This window comes from Pristiophorus japonicus, chromosome 17 (assembly GCF_044704955.1).
Source record: "Pristiophorus japonicus isolate sPriJap1 chromosome 17, sPriJap1.hap1, whole genome shotgun sequence".
NCBI classification, from domain to species: domain Eukaryota; kingdom Metazoa; phylum Chordata; class Chondrichthyes; family Pristiophoridae; genus Pristiophorus; species Pristiophorus japonicus.
In genome coordinates, this window is record NC_091993.1 from 127,828,211 (window position 1) to 127,843,989 (window position 15,779).

A 15,779-nucleotide genomic window follows, 5' to 3' on the forward strand; every position below is an offset into this window, starting at 1 on the left:
AATAGCTGTTATCGATGAAAGTAAATGGTTCAATGTCAAAAGTACAGCTGTGGCTATTTTCATATTGGATGCATTACCAAGGGGGATATGTTCAGTCTCCACTAGTCCAACGACCAGAACTCCTCGTGCACTGCTTCAACCGTGCACTGTCCTGTGCAGGAGATTCCTTTGCTCAGACCAGTGACCTTTACACCTCTGCTCTTCTGGGTCAGTGTTAGGCACCAACTTATTCTGGAGAGGGGTAGGGTACGGTATGTTACAGGACCAGTAATCCCGAGGCCTGGACTAATGATCCAGAGACGCGAGTTCAAATCCCTCCACAGCAGCTGGGGAATTTAAATTCAGTTAATTATAAAAAGCCAGTGTCAGTATTGGTGACCATGAAACTACCGGATTGTCAGAAAAACCCATCTGGTTCATTAATGTCCTTTAGGGAAGGAAATCTGCCGTCCTTACCCGGTCTGGTATATATGTGTCTCCAGACCCACAGCAATGTGGTTGACTCTTAACTGCCCTGAAATGGCCCAGCGAGACACTCAGTTATACCAAACCACGATGACAAAGTCACTGTGGGAGCATCTTCACCACACGGACTGCAACGGTTGAAGAAGGCAGCTCACCACCACCTTCTCAAGGGGCAATAAATGCCGGCCATGCCAGGGATGCCCACATCTCATGAACGAATACATTTTTTTTTAAACTACAATCCCAAGTCACAGGTCACAGGAGAAGCCCTCGAGCCTACTCCACCATTTAATTAAAGCCACATATTAGGACAGGTGACCAAACACTTGGTCAAAGAGGTCGGCTTTAGGTGGAGAGACAGAGGGGTTTAGGGAGGGAATTCCAGAGTTTAGGGGTCCAAGCAGCTGAAGGCACGGCCACCAATGGCGGGACGAAAGAAATCAGGAATACACAAGAGGCCAGAATAAGAGGGGAACAAAATAGATCCCTGGGGGGCTCCAGAGGTAACAGTGCGGGAGCAGGAAGGTAATCCATTGCAGGGAATTCTCTGACAGTGACTGGACCGATAGGAAAGGAGTGGGGAGAGGGCAGTCCCACTCAGCCAGCCAATAGTGGAGAGGCGTTGGCAGAGAATGGTGTGGTCAACCACGTCACAGAATTCCAAAAAGCTTATGATTGATCTCAACATGGAAGCTGGGCCGACCAATCCTTTATTCCCCTCACCATTAAGTCAGATTACCTGAAGCTGTTGGGAATATGGTTCGGAGCGAGCGCCAAAAACTGGAAGGAGTGTATCGCTAAAGCCAAACACAAACTGGGATGGTGGAAGTTGTGCTCCCTCTCCATTGCAGGAAAGATCCTGGTCATCAGGAGTGAAGTGCTCTTGGTGTTGTACTTGGCGCAGGTCTGGCCCATACCCCAATCCTATGCCGTAGTAGTCACCCGAGCCGTCTTCCATTTTGTCTGATCGAAAATAGACTGTCCGCAGAGACACGATGTACAAATCTCTGGACAAGGGAGGGAAGGACGTTCCGAACGTGGCCCTCATCCTGATGGCCACATTTGTGTGCGGCTGCATCAAGCTGTGCATAGACGCTTCATACACAAACACCAAGTGTCATTATGTGCTGAGATTCTGTGTGTCCCCGGTGTTGCAAAAGATCGGTCTGGCGAGGCTGCTGTGGAACGCTCCAACCCGTTGGACCATGCCTCACCACCAGTCCTTCATGGAAAAGTTTTTCGAAGAAAAACACCTTTGACCACAAGGTCATAAAGCAGTCGGCACACAAGGTCCTGGACGCCCTACGGAAGAAGGAGATGATGGATCCTGTCGGGCGGTTGCCCGAGCAGACTGTCGAACTCATTTGGCAGACTGTCTCATCGCCAGAGCTTTCACACAAGCACCAAGATATAGCTTGGTTGGCGGTGAGAAGGGGTTTCAGAGACACGGCACTCTGCCCCCGAGTCGGCTGTGGTGCGGACGAGACTGTCATCCATCTCCTTCGGGATTGCTCCTTTCCAAGGCAGGTCTGGAAGGAGATGCAGTGGTTGCTGTCAAGCTTCATCCCAAGCAGCTCTGTAACACAGGACTCTGTGCTCTGCGGACTGTTCGCAGGGACGCACACCAAGACAGATATCATCTGCTGCTGGAGAGCCATCAACTCGGTGAAAAACGCACTTTGGTCTTCCCGAAACTTGCTGGTCTTCCAGAGCAAGGAGATGTCCATGGCTGAGTGTTGCAGACTGGCACAATCCAAGGTCCAGGAGTACGTGCTGAGGGACGCATTAAAGATTGGTGCAGTCGCCACAAAGGCATAGAAACATAGAAAATAGGTGCAGGAGTAGGTCATTCGGCCCTTCAAGCCTGCACCACCATTCAATAAGATCATGGCTGATCATTCCCTCAGTACCCCTTTCCTGCTTTCTCTCCATACCCCTTGATCCCCTTAGCCATAAGGGCCATATCTAACTCCCTCTTGAATATATCCAATGAACTGGCATCAACAACTCTCTGTGGCAGGAAATTCCATAGATTAACAACTCTCTGAGAGAAGAAGTTTCTCCTCATCTCAGTCCTAAATGGCCTACCCCTTATCCTAAGACTATGGCCCCTGGTTCTGGACTTCCTATAACATCGGGATTTCATTCTTCCCGCATCTAACCTGTCCAGTCCCGTCAGAATCTTATACGTTTCTATGAGATCCCCTCTCTTCATTCTAAACTCCAGTGAATAAAGGCCCAGTTGATCCAGTCTCTCCTCATATGACAGTCCAGCCATCCCTGGAATCAGTCTGGTGAACCTTCGCTGCACTCCCTCAATAGCAAGAACATCCTTCCTCAGATTAGGAGACCAAAACTGAACACAATATTCCAGGTGAGGCCTCACTAAGGCCCTGTACAACTGCAGTAAGACCTCCCTGCTCCTGTACTCAAATCCCCTAGCTATGAAGGCCAACATACCATTTGCCTTCTTCATTGCCTGCTGTACCTGCATGCTCACTTTCAGTGACTGATGAACCATGACACCCAGGTCTCGTTGCACCTCCCCTTTTCCTAATCTGCCACCATTCAGATAATATTCTGTCTTTGTGTTTTTGCCCCCAAAATGAATAACCTCACATTTATCCACATTATACTGCATCTGCCATGCATTTGCCCACTCACCTAACCTGTCCAAGTCACCCTGCAGCCTCTTAGCGTCCCCCTCACAGCTCACACCGCCACCCAGTTTAGTGTCATCTGCAAACTTGGAGATATTACACTCAATTCCTTCATCCAAATTATTGATGTATATTGTAAAGAGCTGGAGTCCCAGCACTGAGCCCTGCGGCACTCCACTAGTCACTGCCTGCCATTCTGAAAAGGACCCGTTTATCCCGACTCTCTGCTTCCTGTCTGCCAATTAGTTCTCTATCCATGTCAGTATATTACCCCTAATACCATGCGCTTTGATTTTGCACACCAATCTCTTGTGTGGGACCTTGTCAAAAGCCTTTTGAAAGTCCAAATACATCACATCCACTGGGTCTCCTTTGTCCACTCTACTCGTTACATCCTCAAAAAATTCCAGAAGATTCGTCAAGTATGATTTCCCTTTCATAAAGGCTGACTTGGTCCGATCCTGTCACTGCTTTCCAATGCGCTGCTATTTCATCCTTAATGATTGATTCCAACATTTTCCCCACTACTGAAGTCAGGCTAACCGGTCTATAATTACCCGTTTTCTCTCTCCCTCCCTTTTTAAAAAGTGGTGTTATATTAGTTACCCTCCAGTCCATAGGAACTGATCCAGAGTCAATAGACTGTTGGAAAATGATCACCAATGCATCCACTATTTCTAGAGCCACTTCCTTAAGTACTCTGGGATGCAGACTATCAGGCCCTGGGGATTTATCGGCCTTCAATCCCATCAATTTCCCGAACACAATTTCCTGCCTAATAAGGATATCCTTCAGTTCCTCCTTCTCACTAGACCCTCGGTCCCTTAGTGCATTCGGAAGGTTATTTGTGTCACGATGGGGAAGGGCCACAGTTTAAGGCCTTTCTGCCACGGTAAACCCAGGAATTGGAATCAGACCCCCCTCGGGCTGTACTTGTTAATCTGCTTGTATACATAGAGCACCATGTACTGAAACACACCTGTGTTGTGACATGTATAATGAAAGTCTCGGCACTGTTTAGTAACTTGTAAAGAAATGTAAATGTATCCCCATCCGTTCCGTGTACTGCTTTCATCTGTATAGTGCTACATGTAACGTGATTCGTGATCGGTATTGAAATGTATCCTGGAATGTAATGTAAACCTGTTCTTATCTGCTCCATGTAATACCCTTATTTGCACAGTACTACATGTAACGTAATTTACGGATTGTACTAAACTGTACCTTGAAATGAAATGCACACTAGTGCATTGTATGGAACTGCTGTCAGCATCCAAACCAATTGTATGGAATTGCTGACCGCAAGGTACTGAGCTATTTTCCAGTGTGTTGTGAAAATTTTATACGAATAAAGTATATTTTTGGAAAAAAAATCACTTACCAGCTTTCCCTCTGTCTGTTGTCCCCCCAAAACAACTCCCGTGCCTCTTTCCTTGCGTGTTGCTCCAATGACCCAAGTTATGCTGGATATTTGACGCTTGGTTTGTTCTCTTCGATATTATCTGGTTGTAGAAATGCGGCGAGTGTGAGATGGCACAATGCATCGTGGACAAGCCATGCACTGGTGCTGCAGGAGGCCAGCGGTGGGAGAAGTCGATGATGCTTTCTCATGTCGAGAATCAACGGTGTCGGGCGAACACTCAGAGACAAGCGAGGTCTCTCAGGCTGAGAAAAGGGAAAGGAAAGTAATTCACCGTGAGGCAAAGAAAGACTTGCATTTCTATAGCGCCTTTCATGACCACCGGATGTCACAAAGCACTTTACAGAAGTACTTTTTGAATTGTGGTCACTGTTGTAATGTAAGGAACGCAACAGCCAATTTGCGCACAGCAAGCTCCCATAAACAGATAATCTGTTTTTTTGTTATGTTGATTTAGGGATAAATATTAGCCAGGACACCTCTTCTTCGAAAATAGTGCCATGAGATCTTTTACATCCACTTGGAGATGGCAGATAGGGCTTCGGTTTATCATCTCATCCAAAAGAAGGCACCTCCAACAGTGTGGCACTCCCTCTGCACTGCACTTGAGTGTCAGCCTAGATTTTTGTGCTCAAGTCCCTGGACTGGGACTTGAACCCACGACCTTCTGACTCAGAGGCGAGAGTGCTGCCACGGCTGAAGCTTAGGATTTAAAAGCCTGTCGATTTTAACATAATTGGCAAAAGAACTAGTTGTGACATGAGGAAAAAATATTTTTCCCGCAGCGAGTTGTTGTGATCGGGAACGCGCTGCCTGAAAAGGCGTTGGGAGCAGATTCAATAGTAACTTTCAAAAGCGGAATTAGATAAATACTTGAAAAGGAAAACATTGCAGGGCTGTGGGGAAAGAGCAGGGGGAGTGGGACTGATTGGATTGCTCTGTCACAGAGCCGGCACAGGAACAATGGGCCGAATGGCCTCGCTCTGTGCTGTATCATTCTCTGATTGGAGGGGGAAGGGAATACTACAGGAGTTAAGGAATTTCATAGTTTGCCGGAACTAGTCAAGAATCGGTGGCTCAAGCCGCTGACTGTCACAGCACCAAGTGCGGGCAATCAGGTCAGTGTGTGGCGGTCAGGCCTGGAAATCGGTGCGGTCCCAGCCTGCAAGACCATCAGCAGGCCGGGGGCCATCAGAGGGAGCAGCGTGCGGCGGTATACCACTGCAGGGAGCAGCACGTGCTGCTGCAGGAGGGCGACGGCTGACTGCAGTGCGGACAGGTACAGCAGGAGCGGCAGGAGTTCGTAGAGGGATGTGATAGGGGCCCAGGAGAGGCACAGGCCCAGAGGCAGCACGGACCAGCCCATACTGCGATATGTGCGCGCACTAGGTCTGTGCAGCAGAGCTGGTCTCCAGTTGTCCTGGTTAACCCTTGCCACTGGGCCAAGACCTCGCTCTGTCAAGCCCATGTGGTGGCTGGTGTGCAACGGCCACCACACGTTAAAAAAATCCACACACAGGCATCTTCCATCCTTCAACATGTAGTTCGGGATCCGGAATATTAGGTCCTTCATTGAAACACCTGTGAACTCATCCTTTTTCGGCGTGGAAGCAAGTCATCCTCAATACGAGGGACTGCCTGTGATGATGATGTGTGCCCCGGGGCTGCAGTGGGGGTGAAGCAGAAGCTGCTTTTACTACACCGAGGCTGGGTCTGAACCCACAACACGCGATGACCTTGAATCAGGGCAGCAATGATAACTGGCTTTAGTCTTTGACCCTGAGCATCTCTCGGGAAAGTATGCGACTGACAATAGATCACGGGTGGGATACTGGAAGGGTAGAAGAGAGGTTGTAGATGGTTTATGAGACCCCCTCCTAGTGTGACAGATATTTAAAAAATGAATGACGTTTTTAATCAAACAACTGGTGAAACGGATCAGGAGCTGGATCAATGAGTTTCACCTTCAGCATTACTTTGGAAACATTAAATTGATTGAAAAAATTTATTAGTTTTTAACATTCTCCTGTTTATCTCCATCTGCTGGCTGATTTACTCTGAATATTGGTGTCTAAAAGCCAGAGTTGGCATCGGGGAGCTGATGTGAGGGAGTTACTGGGGCAAATTTGCACGTGTTGGTGTAAGTCAGTTCTGAATGATGCAAGGCCCTGAAAGAAAGGTCATCCCATGGTTGAAACATACAGGATTACATAAGAAAATAAGGATTGGGAGCAAGAGTTGGCCATTCGGCCCCTCGAGCCTGCTCCGCCATTCAATAAGATCATGGCTGATCAGATCATGGACTCTGGTCCACTTCCCCACCCACTCCCCATAACCCCTTATTCCCTTATCATTCAACAATCTGTCTATCTCTGTCTTAAATTTATTCAATGACCCAGCTTTCACAGCTCTCTGAGGCAGCGAATTCCACAGATTTACAACCCTCTGAGAGAAGAAATTCCTCCTCATCTCAGATTCTGAGGGGGATCGACAGGGTAGATGTTGAGAGGATGTTTCCCCCGGGCTGGAGAGTCTAGAACTAGGGGTCACAGTCTCAGGATAAGGGGTTGGCCATTTAGGACTGAGATGAGGAGGAATTTCTTCACAAGGAGGATTGTGAATCTTTCAAATTCTCAACCCCAGAGGGCTGTGGATGTTGAGTCTCTGAATATATTCATGGATGAGATAGATTGATTTTTGGAGACTGGGGGAATCAAGGGATTATGGAGATCAGGCGGGAAAGTGAAGTTGAGGTCGATGATCAGCCGTGATCTTATTGAATGGCGATCAGGCTCAAGGGGCCGAATGGCCTAATCCTGCTCCTAATTCTTATGTGCTAATAGCACTCAACTCTCCAATGTGAATCCATTCTGGGAGAGTGCTGCACTGTCTGAGGTGCTGTCTTTTAGATGAGACGTTAAACCAGGGCCCCGTTTGCTCTCACGGGTGGATGTAAATGATCCCAAGGCCACTATTTCGAAGAAGAGCAGGGCAGTTCTACCCGGTGTCTTGGCCAATATTTATCCCTCAACCAACATCACTAAAAAACAGATTATCTAATCATTATCTCATTGCTGTTTGTGGGAGCTTGCTGTGCGCACATTGGCTGCTGCGTTTCCTACATTACAGCAGTGACTACACTTCAAAAGTACTTTGTTAACTGCAAAACATTTTGGGACATCCAGTGGACGTTAAAGGTGCTATATAAATGCAAGTTCTTTCTTTCTTCTTTACCTCTTTGACCAAGCTTTTGGTCGCCTGTCCTAATATCCCTTTATGTGGCTCGATGTAAGATTATGTTTGATAACGCTCCTATGAAGCATTCTGGGACAGCTAGCTACATTAACGGCACTATACAAATACAAGTTGTTGTTGTTTCCTCTCCCAGAGATTCTCTAACCGACAGTCCTGGAGAATACAGCAGGGTAACACAAGGGGGCCGAGAGACACTGATAGATTCATTACTCCCACAATAACCAGGGGACATCTCTTTGCTGCCGGTTTGAATCCTGTTCAGTCGGCCATTCCCATTGCGTGCAGGGTCTATGAGCATGTGAGTGTTATTGAGGAGATCCAGAAATAAAGACTGCATCTGTCATAGATGAAAGGGCAGCAGTTCTTAAAACTAATCCCACTGATCCCCGTCTTATCTCAGCTAAACCCACTGATACATTTTTATTCCTACAATTTTACATGAACTAAATGCCAGTTTGTGCACCTTGCAGAGCCACATTTGCTTTTAATAATCATTCTCAGGAAGTGGGCGTTGCTGGCCAGCATTTACTGCCCAACCTCTAGTTGTCCTTGAACATAAGAACAAAGGAAATAGGAGCAGGAGTCGGCCATTCGGTCCCTCGAGCCTGCTCCGCCATTCAATAAGATCATGGCTGATCTGATCATGGACTCAGCTCCAATTCCCTGCCCGCTCCCCATAACCCTTTACTCCTTTATCACTCAAAAATCTGTCTATCTCCACCTTAAATATATTCAATGTCCCAGCCTCCACTGCTCTCTGGGGCAGAGAATTCCACAGATTTACAACCCTCTGAGAGGAGAAATTCCTCCTCATTCATACAGGCTTTCATACAGGCTTCCAATCTTGTAAGCCTAGAAGTTACATTCGAAGTTTCCTACATTACAACAGTGACTACACTTCTAAAGTACCTCATTGGCTGTGAAGCGCTTTGGGAAGTCCCGAGGTGGTGAAAGGCGCTATAGAAATGCAAGTTCTTTCTTACTTTTTGTTGGGGCTGGACAAGATAAAAGTTCACGGGGTTGGGGGTAATATATTAGCATGGATAGAAGATTGGCTAACTAACAAAAAACAGAGAGTCGGGATAAATGGGTCATTTTCCAGTTGCCAAACTGTAACTAGTGGGGTGCCACAGGGATCGGAGCTTGGACCTCAACTATTTACAATCTATATTAATGACTTGGATGAAGGGAAATTTCTCCTCATTTCAGTTTTAAATGGGCGGCTCCTTATTCTAAGATTATGCCCCCTAGTTCTAGTCTCCCCCATCAGTGGAAACATCCTCTCTGCATCCACCTTGTCAAGCCCCCTCATAATCTTATACGTTTCGATAAGATCACCTCTCATTCTTCTGAATTCCAATGAGTAGAGGCCCAACCTACTCAACCTTTCCTCATAAGTCAATCCCCTCATCCCCGGAATCAACCTTGTGAACCTTCTCTGAACTGCCTCCAAAGCAAGTATATCCTTTCGTAAAAATGGAAACCAAATCTGCACGCAGTATTCCAGGTGTGGCCTCACCAATACTCTGTACAACTGTAGCAAGACTTCCCTGCTTTTATACTCCATCCCCTTTGCAATAAAGGCCAAGATACCATTGGCCTACCTGATCACTTGCTGTACCTGCATACTAACCTTTTGTGTTTCATGCACAAGTACCCCCAGGTCCCACTGTACTGCAGCACTTTGCAATCTTTCTCCATTTAAATAACATCTTGCTCTTTGATTTGTTCTGCCGAAGTGCATGACCTCACACTTTCCAACATTATACTCCATCTGCCAAATTTTTGCCCACTCACTGAGCCTGTCTGTGTCCTTTTGCAGATTTTTTTGTGTTCTCCTCACACATTGCTTTTCCTCCCATCTTTGTATCGTCAGCAAACTTGGCTACGTTACACTCGGTCCCTTCTTCCAAGTCGTTAATATAGATTGTAAATAGTTGGGGTCCCAGCACTGATCCCTGCGGCACCCCACTCGTTACTGATTGCCAACCAGAGAATGAACCATTTATCCCGACTCTCTGTTTTCTGTTTGTTAGCCAATCCTCTATCCATGCTAATATATTACCCCCAACCCCGTGAACTTTTATCTTGTGCAGTAACCTTTTATGTGGCACCTTGTCAAATGCCTTCTGCAAGTCCAAATACACCACATCCACTGGTTACCCTTTATCCACCCTGTTTGAAAAAGAATTCGAGCAAATTTGTCAAACATGACTTCCCCTTCATAAATCCATGCTGACTCTGCCTGAACGAATTTTGCTTTTCCAAATGTCCTGCTACTGCTTCTTTAATAACGTACTCCAACATTTTCCCAACCACAGATGTTAGGCTAACTGGTCTATAGTTTCCTGCTTTTTGTCCTCCTTTTTTAAATCGAACCGTTACATTTGCAGCTTTCCAATCTGTTGGGACCTCCCCAGAATCCAGGGAATTTGGGTAAATTACAACCAATGCATCTGCTATCCCTGCCGCTACTTCTCTTAAGACCCTAGGATGCAAGCCATCAGGTCCAGGGGATTTATCCGCCTTTAGTCCCATTATCTTACTGAACAGGGAAGTCCTGCTATAACTGTACAGGGTATTGGTGAGACCAAACCTAGCGTACTGCGTACAGTTTTGGTCTCCGTATTTAAGAAAGGATATACTTGCATTGGAGGCTGTTCAGAGAAGGTTCACTAGGTTGATTCCGGAGATGAGGGGGTTGACGTATGAAAGATAGGTTGATTAGTATTGCCCATCCCGAATTGCCCCTTGAGAAGGTGGTGGTGAGCCACCTTCTTGAACTGCTGCAGTCCGTGTGGTGAAGGTGCTCCCACAGTGCTGTTAGAGAGGGAGTTCCAAGATTTATACTTTTTTGGCGAGGTTGGGTACGCTGCACACCTGATTTTGTTTGACTACACCAATATGGCGGGCAGCACATTTCTGGCTCGCAATGTGCACTTCCTGCTCGCTGCATTGGAACATTGGAGGAGGCCCATTCAGCACCTCGGGCCTGTTACACAGGAACAGGAGGAGGCCATTCAGCCCCTCAAGCCTGTTACACAGGAACAGGAGGAGGCCATTCAGCCCCTCGAGCCTGTTATATAGGAATAGGAGGAGGCCATTCAGTCCCTCGAGTCTGTTACACAGGAATAGGAGGAGGCCATTCAGCCCCTCGAGCCTGTTATACAGGACCAGGAGGAGGCCATTCAGCCCCTCGAGCCTGTTATACAGGACCAGGAGGAGGTCCATTCAGCCCCTCGAGCCTGTTACACAGGAACAGGAGAAGGCCCATTCAGCCCCTTGGGCCTGTTACACAGGAACATGGGGAGGCCATTCAGCCCCTCGAGCCTGTTACACAGGAACAGGAGGAGGCCCATTCAGGCCCTTGAGCCTGTTACACAGGAACAGGAGGAGGCCATTCAGCCCCTCGAACCTATTACACAGGAGCAAGAGGAGGCCATTCAGCTCCTCGAGCCCGTTACACAGGAGCAGGAGGAGGCCATTCAGCCCCTCGAGCCCGTTACACAGGAACAGGAGGAGGCTATTCAGCCCCTCGGGCCTGTTACACAGGAGCAGGAGGAGGCCCATTCAGCCCCTCGAGCCCGTTACACAGGAACAGGAGGAGGCCATTCAGCCCCTCGAGCCTGTTACACAGGAGCAGGAGGAGGCTATTCAGCCCCTCGGGCCTGTTACACAGGAGCAGGAGGAGGCCCATTCAGCCCCTCGAGCCTGTTACACAGGAACAGGAGGCCATTCAGCTCCTCCAGCCCGTTACCATCATCATACGCAGCCCCTCGAATCGAGAATGACTTGCTTCCACGTCAAGAAGTGCACAGGTGTTTCAATGAAGGACCTAAAATTCCAGGTCCTGAACTAAATCTTGACGGGTGGAAGATGCCGGTGTGTGGATTTTTTAAACGTGTGGTGACCGTTGCACACCAGCGTGACCAGTAGCAAGGATTAACCAGGACAACTGGAGACCAGCTCTGCTGCACGGACCTAGTGCACACACATATCACAGTGTGGGCTGGCCCGTGCTGCCCCTGGGCCCTCGCCTCTCCTGCGCCCCGATCACGTCCCTCTACAATCTCTCGCCCCGATCTTGCCGCTCCTGCAGTACCTGCCCATGCTCCAATCACCGACCTGGATCTTAGTGATGTCCCGTTTCACTGCTGTTGCTCTCCTGCTCCAGCACGTGCTGCTCCCTGGAGTGGTACGTCGCCATGCTGTTCCTTCCACTCCCCAGCCTGCTCTGATGGTGCTCACAGGCCGGGGGATGCTCAGCCTGCTGAGCTAGGCCGCCATGTTGCTCCTTCCACTCCCCAGCCCGCTCTGATGGTGCTCGCAAGCCGGGGGATGCTCAGCCTGCTGAGCTAGGCCGCCATGTTGCTCCTTCCACTCCCCAGCCCGCTCTGATGGTGCTCGCAGGCCGGGGGATGCTCAGCCCATGACACAGGAGCAGAAGGCCATTCAGCCCCTCGAGCCTGTTCTGCCATTCAGTGAGATCATGGCTGATCTGTGACCGTACCGCATATACCCGCCCTTGACTCATATTCCTTAATACCTTCGGTTAACAAAAATCTATCAATCTTTAAAATTGATCGAGCATTAATTGCCACTTCCAGAAGAGTTCCAAACTTCTACACTCTTTGTGTGTAGAAGTGTTTCCTAATTTCACTCCTGAAAGGCTTGGTACTAGTCTTAGAATCCCCAACCAGCATACATAGTTTCACTCTATCTACCCTATTATAATGTATTTGCTTCAAGGGTTCTTTGCTGAAGAATCCATAGCAACACATTGCTATTAATAACTAGTTGGTTTATTAGCAAAGGTTTAACAATCACACTACACATTACCAGTTCATCCACCAGGCTCACAACCACCTGCCCCATCGTGGATCCTCCGAACCCAACTGGCTGGGGTTTTATTGAGTCTTGTGAACATCATGTGACAGGTTAAGCCACTCACAATACTTACAGGGGCATACATTACCCCTATCAGTTCCCCTTAATATCTTGAAAACTTTAATCAAATCACTCCTTAACCTTCTAAATTCCAGGGAATATAACCCTAGTTTGTGCAATCGCTTCTCATAATTTGGAGTGCGAGTATCATTCTGGTAAACCCACGCTGTACTCCCTCCAAGACCAATATACCCTCCCTAAGGCGTGGGGCCCGGAACTGCTCACAGTGCTCCAGCTGTGGGCTAACCAGGGCTTTGTACAGCTGCAGCATAACTTCTACCCTCCTTGTATTCTAGTCCTCCAGATATAAAGGCCAGCATCCCATTACATTTGGATTAGTTTCTGTACCTGTCCATGACATTTTAATGATCGATGTACATGGACTCCCTAAGTCTCTTTGGACCTCCACTGGATATTGGGCAGACATTGGAGTGTTTAGCGCCATCGAATATCTGGGCCTCTGAAGTCAAGTTGTCACTGAGCATGGAAACACCTTGGTCCCCTCAGCAGCACTGTTCCAACCTTAAGCGTCTTAATACAAGACACATCTCATTCAGTGAAGGTCGTATTCAGAATTAGTGCCCAGAATAAATTAAACCTAAAATAGATTTGATGTATGCCATTTCTTAAGCATCTCAAATGCATTAAATTTATTTTTAATAGAATTTCTTCTTTCCGCAGTTTTGTAAAATTTTACTCAAGGTTAATAAATCACTGAAGAAATTAAATGAAATTGCCATTTTTTCTGCCCAATATCCAGTGGAGGTCCAAAGAGACTTACATCGATCATTAAAATGTCATGGACAGGTACAGAAACTAATCCAAATGTAATGGGATGCTGGCCTTTATATCTCGAGGACTAGAATAGAACCATTCAGCACCGTTTCCTGGACTATGAGGGAACATTTTTCACAATTGTAACACAACTCACCACAGCAGTGAGTTCAGGATTATATTTCATTCAAGAACCATCAATTTACCAAGTTACTGTTACATTCCGATAAGCTTCCAGCTAGCATCTAAAGGAAGCAAGGAATGATCCTATGGTCTATGAATGGCCTACTCCTGTTCCTATGGTCCATGAATGGCCTACTCCTGTTCCTATGGTCTATGAATGGCCTACTCCTGTTCCTATGGTCTATGAATGGCCTACTCCTATTTCTATGGTCTATGAATGGCCTACTCCTGTTCCTATGGTCCATGAATGGCCTACTCCTGTTCCTATGGTCTATGAATGGCCTACTCCTGTTCCTATGGTCTATGAATGGCCTACTCCTATTTCTATGGTCTATGAATGGCCTACTCCTGTTCCTATGGTCTATGAATGGCCTACTCCTGTTCCTATGGTCTATGAATGGCCTACTCCTGTTCCTATGGTCTATGAATGGCCTACTCCTGTTCCTATGGTCTATGAATGGCCTACTCCTGTTCCTATGGTTTATGAATGGCCTACTCCTGTTCCTATGGTTTATGAATGGCCTACTCCTGTTTCGATGGTCCATGAATGGCCTACTCCTGTTCCTATGGTCTATGAATAGCCTACTCCTGTTCCTATGGTCTATCCATGGCCTACTCCTAGTCCTATAGTCTATGAATGGCCTACTCCTGTTCCTATGGTCTATGAATGGCTGACTGCTGTTCCTATGGTCTATGAATGGCCTACTCCTGTTCCTATGGTCTATGAATAGCCTACTCCTGTTTCTATGGTCTATGAATGGTCTACTCCTGTTTCTATGGTCTATGAATGGCCTACTCCTGTTCCTATGATCTATAGAAACATAGAAATTAGGTGCAGGAGCAGGCCATTCAGCCCATCAAGCAGGCACCGCCATTCAATAAGATCATGGCTGATCATTCAACCTCAGTACCCCTTTCCTGCTTTCTCTCCATACTCCTTAATGCCTTTGGCCTTAAGGGCCATATCGAACTCCCTTTTGAATATATCTAACGAACTGGCCTCAACAACTCTCTGTGGTAGAGAATTCCACAGGGTAACCACTCTCTGAGTGAAGAAGTTTCTCCTCATCTAGGTCCGAAATGGCTTACCCCTTATTCTTGACTGTGACCCCTGGTTCTGGAACTCCCCAGCAACGGGAACATTCTTCCCGCCTCTAACCTGTCCAATCCCATCAGAATTTTATATGTTTCTATGAGATCCCCTCTCATTCTTCTAAACTCCAATGGATACAAGCCCAGTTGATCCTTATATGTCAGTCCTGCCATCCAGGGAATCAATCTGGTTAAACTTCGCTGTATTCCCTCAATAGCAGGAACGGCCTTCCTCAGATTAGGAGACCAAAACTGAACACAATATTCCAGGTGTGGTCTCACCAAGGCTCTGTACAACTGCAGTAAGACCTCCCTGCTCCTATACTCAAATCCTCTAGTTATGAAGGCCAACATGCCATTTGCCTTCTTTACTGCCTGCTGTACCTGCATGCCAACTTTCAATGACTGATGCACCATGACACCCAGGTCTCGTTGCACCTCCCCTTTTCCTAATCTGTCACCATTCAGATAATATTCTGTCTTCCTGTTTTTGCCACCAAAGTGGATAACCTCACATTTACCACATTATACTGCATCTGCCATGCATTTGCCCACTCATCTAACCTGTCCAAGTCACCCTGCAGCCTCTTAGCATCCTCCTCACAGCTCACACCATCACCCAGCTTAGTGTCATCTGCAAACTTGGAGATATTACATTCAATTCCTTCATTTAAATCATTTATGTATATTGTATATTTATCTATATTGTATATGTATATTGTAAATAGCTGGGGTCCCAGCACTGAGCCCTGCGGCACTTCACTGCTCACTGCCTGCCATTCTGAAAAGGACCCGTTTATTCCGACTCTCTGCTTCCTGTCTGCCAACCAGTTCTCTATCCACGTCAGTACATTACCCCCAGGGGGGGACTCTAGGAGGCTGCAGGGTGACTTGGGCAGGTTAGGTGAGTGGGCAAATGCATGGCAGATGCAGTATAATGTGAATAAATGTGAGGTTATCCACTTTGGGGACAAAAACGCGAA

The 15,779-nt window shown here is 47.3% G+C and overlaps 1 protein-coding gene across 2 annotated transcripts in view; it reads right to left on the reverse strand.

Moving 5' to 3' along the window:
• The window catches only part of gpr61 (G protein-coupled receptor 61), a 284,165-nt gene that overhangs the window by 214,747 nt on the left and 53,639 nt on the right, over window positions 1-15,779 (reverse strand). For both annotated transcript variants that reach the window (XM_070859498.1, XM_070859497.1), the window contains exon 2: window positions 4,507-4,790. The gene's annotated coding sequence lies outside the window, so the exon portion shown is untranslated. The remainder of the gene's footprint in view (window positions 1-4,506; window positions 4,791-15,779) is intronic.